The sequence below is a fragment of the Salmo salar genome, chromosome ssa10, assembly GCF_905237065.1.
Source record: "Salmo salar chromosome ssa10, Ssal_v3.1, whole genome shotgun sequence".
Taxonomy (NCBI): Eukaryota; Metazoa; Chordata; class Actinopteri; order Salmoniformes; family Salmonidae; genus Salmo; species Salmo salar.
Window position 1 is genome coordinate 118,453,786 of NC_059451.1, and position 6,048 is coordinate 118,459,833.

Here is a 6,048-nt window from a genome sequence, read left to right on the forward strand (position 1 = left end):
ACCGCCTGACCATCTGGTGATTGTAAAACACTTTACGATCTGTCTGTGGTGAGGAAGGGAATACAAAACACATCAAAGCACATTCAACTTGTTTTTTAGCTAAAAAAAAAAGCAATCTCAGAGCACAGCTGAAATGGGTAAACACTCAGCCTTTCAGCTCTCTAAAGAGGTGCAGTGTAACCGTTTAGAGAAAGAGCCTAAATGAATGCAGGTGAGAGAGAGAGAGAAAGAGAGAGAGAGAGACAGAGACAGAGAGAGAGAGAGAGAGACAGAGAGAGAGGGAGAGACAGAGACAGAGAGAGAGAGGGAGAGACAGAGACAGAGAGAGAGAGAGAGCACAAAAAAACTATACATACCTTGGCCTAAACATCAGCGCCACAGGTAACTTCCACAAAGCTGTCAACGAGCTGAGAGACAAGGCAAGAAGGGTCTTCTATGCCATTAAAAGGAACATAACATTTGACATACCAATTAGGATCTGGCTAAAAATACTTGAATCAGTTATAGAAACCATTGCCCTTTATGGATGTGAGGTGTGGGGTCCGCTCACCAAGAACTCACAAAATGGAACAAACACTAAATTGAGACTCTGCATGCAGAATTCTGCAAAAATATTATCTGTGTACAACGTAAAACACCAAATAATGCATGCAGAGCAGAATTAGGCCGATACCCGCTAATTATCAAAATCCAGAGAAGAGCTGTTAAATCCTACAACTACCTAAAAGGAAGTGATTCCCAAACCTTCCTTAACAAAGCCATCACCTACAGAGAGATGAACCTGGAGAAGAGTCCCCTAAGCAAGCTGGTCCAGGGGGTCTGTTCACAAACAGATCCCACAGAGCCCCAGGACAGCAACACAATTAAACCCAACCAAATCATGTGAAAACAAAAAGATAATTACTTGACACACTGGAAAGAATTAACAAAAAAACAGAGCAAACTAGAATGCTATTTGGCCCTAAACAGAGAATACACAGCAGCAGAATACCTGACCACTGTGACTGACCCAAACATAAGGAAAGCTTTGACTATGTACAGACTCAGTGAGCATAGCCTTGCTATTGAGAAAGGCCACCATAGGCAGACCTGGCTCTCAAGAGAAGACAGGCTATGTACACACTGCCCACAAAATGAGGTGGAAACACAGTGTGCCATCACAGCAGCAAGATGTGTGACCTGTTGCCACAAGAAAAGGGCAACCAGTGAAGAACAAACACCATTGTAAATACAACCCATATTTATGTTGATTTATTTTCCCTTTTGTACATGAACTATTTGCACATAATATGACATTTGAAATGTCTTTATTGTTTTGGAACTTGTGAGTGTAATGTTTACTGTTAATTTTTATTGTTTATTATCTACTTCACTAACTTTGGCAATGTTAACATATGTTTCCCATGCCAATAAAGCCCTGAGAGAGAGAGAGAGAGTGAGAGAGAGAGAGCATGAAAGAGAGAGAGAGCGTGAAATAGAGAGAGAGAGAGAGACAGAGAGAGAGCATGAAAGAGTGTCATAGTCCGTGTAAGTAGGTGGCAGGGAAGTCAGGCGCAGGAGAAAACAGAGTGGTTAAAAATTGAATATTTATTTCCAAAACCAACGTAGAAAAATAATCCGGGTAAAACAATAACCCGTCGCACACCGATACAGAAACAACACGTACATAACAAACAAACAATCACCGACAGAGAAATGAGGGGAAGCAGAGGATTAAATATACAACATATAATTACTGGGATATGAAACAGGTGTGTAAAGAGACCAGACAAAACCAATGGAAAATGAAAAACTGATCAATGGTGGCTGGAAGGCCGGTGACGTCGATCGCCGAACACCTCCCGAACAAGGAGGGGCATCAACTTCAGTAGAAGTCGTGACAGTACCCCCCCCTGACGCGCGGCTCCAGCAGTGCGTCGACACCGGCCTCGGAGACGACCCGGAGGACGAGGCGCAGAGCGATCCGGATGGAGACGATGGAACTCGCTCAGCATGGAAGGATCTAACACGTCCTCCACCGGAACCCAGCATCTCTCCGCCGGACCATACCCCTTCCAGTCCACGAGGTACTGAAGACCCCTCGCCCGACGTCTCGAATCCAGGATGGATCGAACGGAGTATGCCGGGGCCCCCTCAATGTCCAGAGGGGGCGGAGGAAACTCCCGCACCTCGGCCTCCTGGAGCGGGCCAGCCACCACCGGCCTGAGGAGAGACACATGGAACGAGGGGTTAATGCGGTAATTGGGGGGAAGCTTTAACCTATAACATACCTCGTTCAATCTCCTCAGGACTTTAAACGGCCCCACAAACCGCGGACTCAGCTTCCGGCAGGGCAGGCGGATGGGCAGGTTTTGGGTCGAGAGCCAGACCCTGTCCCGCGGTGCAAACACCGGGGCCTCACTGCGGCAACGGTCTGCACCAGCTTTTTGACGTCGTACGGCGCGCTGAAGGCGGACGTGAGCTGCGTCCCAGGTTTCCTCCGCGCGCCGGAACCAGTGGTCCACCGCAGGAGCCTCGGTCTGGCTCTGATGCCAAGGGGCCAGAACCGGCTGATAACCTAACACACACTGAAACGGAGTGAGGTTAGTGGAGGAGTGGCGGAGCGAGTTCTGAGCCATCTCTGCCCAGGGCACAAACTCCGCCCACTCCCCCGGCCGATCCTGGCAATAAGACCTCAGAATCCTACCCACATCCTGATTAACTCTCCACCTGCCCGTTACTGTCGGGGTGAAAACCCGAGGTAAGGCTAACCGAGACCCCCAGACGTTCCATGAACGCCTTCCACACCCTTGACGTGAACTGGGGCCCTCGATCAGACACTATATCCTCAGGCACCCCATAGTGCCGAAAGACGTGTGTAAACAGAGCCTCCGCCGTCTGTAGGGCCGTAGGGAGACCGGGCAAAGGGAGGAGCCGACAGGACTTAGAAAAGCGATCCACAACAACCAGGATCGTGGTGTTACCTTGTGATGGTGGATGATCGGTTATGAAATCCACCGACAAGTGCGACCACGGCCGCTGTGGAACGGGTAAGGGTTGTAACTTACCCCTGGGTAGGTGTCTAGGAGCCTTGCACTGGGCGCACACTGAGCAGGAGGAAACATAAACCCTCACGTCCTAAGCTAAGGTGAGCCACCAGTATCTCCCACTAAGACAGCGCATTGTCCGACCAATCCCAGGATGACCAGAGGGTGACGTGTGAGCCCAGTAGATCAATCGGTCGCGGACAGCGGACGGAACGTACAGACGCCCAGCTGGACACTGAGGGGGAACGGGCTCTGCACGTGACGCCCGCTCAATGTCCGCGTCCAGCTCCCAGACTACCGGTGCCACCAAACAAGAGGCTGGGATGATGGGAGTGGGATCCATGGACCGCTCCTCTGTGTCATACAGCCGGGACAGTGCGTCTGCCTTGACGTTCTGGGAACCTGGTTTATAAGAGAGGGTGAAAAACATGGCCCACCTTGCCTGGCGAGGATTCAGTCTCCTCGCCTCCCGGATGTACTCCAGATTGCGGTGGTCAGTCCGGATGAGAAAAGGGTGTTTAGCCCCCTCAAGCCAGTGTCTCCACACCTTCAGAGCCTTGACGATAGCCAACAGCTCCCTGTCCCCCACATCATAGTTTTGCTCCGCCGGGCTGAGCTTCTTAGAGAAGAAGGCACAGGGTGGCGTACCTGAACGCTGAGAGACCACAGCTCCTATCCCAGCCTCAGATGTGTCCACCTCCACTATGAATTGCAGAGAGGGATCCGGATGAGCCAACACAGGAACCGAGGTAAACAGAGCCTTCAGTTTCCTAAACGCCCTATCCGCCCCAGCTGACCACTGCAAGCGCACCGGACCCCCCTTCAGCAGTGAGGTAATGGGAGCTGCTATCTGACCAAAACCCCGGATAAATCTCCGGTAGTAATTGGCAAACCCTAAAAATCTCTGCACTTCCTTTACCGTGGTGGGAGTCGGCCAATTACGCACGGCTGTAATACGGTCACTCTCCATCTCCACTCCTGACGTAGATAGGCGATATCCTAAGAAAGAGACAGACTGTTTAAAGAACAAGCCTTTCTCAGCCTTGACATACAGGTCATGCTCCAACAGGCGACCAAGCACTTTGCGCACCAGGGACACATGCTCGGTGTGTGTAGCAGAGTATATCAGAATGTCATCGATATACACCACTACACCCTGCCCGTGCAGGTCCCTGAAAATCTTATCGACAAAAGATTGGAAGACTGATGGAGCATTTTTTAACCCATACGGCATGACAAGGTACTCATAATGCCCTGAGGTGGTACTAAATTCTGTCTTCCAATCGTCTCCATCTCGGATACGCACCAGGTTATACGCACTCCTGGGATCCAGTTTTGTGAAGAAGCGCGCGCCGTGCATTAATTCAATCACCGGGGCGATCAGAGGTAACGGGAAACTGTACCCCACTGTAATTTTATTAAGACCTCGATAATCAATGCACGGTCGCAGACCCCCATCCTTCTTCTTGACAAAAAAGAAACTCGAGGAGACGGGTGAGATGGAGGGCCTAATGTATCCCTGACGCAGGGATCCGGAAACATAGGTCTCCATAGCCACCGTCTCCGCTTGCGACAGGGGATACACGTGACTCTTGGGAAGTGTAGCGTCTGCCATGAGATTTATCGCACAATCCCCCTGTCGATGAGGTGGTAATTGAGTCGCCTTCTTTTTACAGAAGGCGAGAGCCAAATCGGCATATTCAGGGGGAATGTGCACGGTGGAGACCTGGTCTGGACTTTCCACCGTAGTAGCACCAACGGAAACCCCTATACACCTACCTGAGCACTCTCGCGACCACCCCGTAAGAGCCCTCTGTGGCCAAGAAAAAGTGGGGTTATGACTAGTTAACCAGGGAAGACCCAGCACCACCGGATACGCAGGAGTGTCGATAAGGAAAATACTAATTTTCTCCTTGTGACCCCCCCTGCGTCACCATAGTCAATAGAGCCGTGGCCTCCCTAATCAACCCTGACCCTAATGGTCGACTATCTAAGGTGTGAATGAGAAAAGGTACTTTCACCGGTACAATAGGGATCCCTAAACTATGAGCAAACGTTTGATCAATAAAGTTCCCAGCCGCGCCTGAATCTACTAGTGCCTTATGCTGGGAATGAGGGGAAAAATCAGAAAAAGTGACAGACACAAATATATGAGCAACAGATGGCTCTGGATGAGAATGGTGCCTATTCACCTGGGGTGGCGCCAGAGCGCCCTGCCTGTTACCTCGATTCCCAGAAGAACCTACCCGGCACCGACCAGCAGTGTGTCCTCTGCGGTCACTGACGGTACGCGAGCGGGAACTCCCTCCGGTCTCCCTGTGCACCCTCTCTCCTGGCTCCATGGTTATAGGAGAGGGGGTGCAGGAGGATGAAACCACCAGACCCTGATCTGGACGTCCACGAGCAGCCAGCCCGTTGTCCAACCGGATGGACAGATCCACCAGCTGGTCGAAGGTTAGGGTGGTGTCTCTACAGGCCAGCTCCCGACGGACGTCCTCCCGCAGACTGCAGCGATAATGATCTATCAGGGCCCCGTGATTCCATCCTGCACCGGCTGCCAGGGTCCTGAACTCCAATGCGAAATCCTGGGCGCTCCTCGTCTCCTGCCTCAGATGGTAGAGGCGCTCACCCGCCGCTCTGCCCTCGGGTGGGTGGTCGAAGACTCCCTGGAAACGGCAGATGAACTCCTCATATCGGTCCAACGCCGTATCTCCTTCTTCAACCATAGCGCTGGCCCATTCCAGGGCTCTCCCGGTGAGGCACGAGACGAGGGCGAAAATCTTCTCTCGGTCTGATGGGACTGGGTGGACCGTGGCCAGAGAAAGTTCTAATTGGAGCAGGAAACCCCGGCAGTTGGCAGTACTTCCGTCGTAACCCCGAGGCATGGCTAGACGGATACCACCCGGTTCAGGTTGACAAGGGACGTTTTGGATCGACCCCGGTTGGGCTGGTGGAGGCGCTGGCTGAATCTCCCGTCTCTCCAAGCGGTCCATCAGCTGAACAGCGCGATCCATAGCAGCGC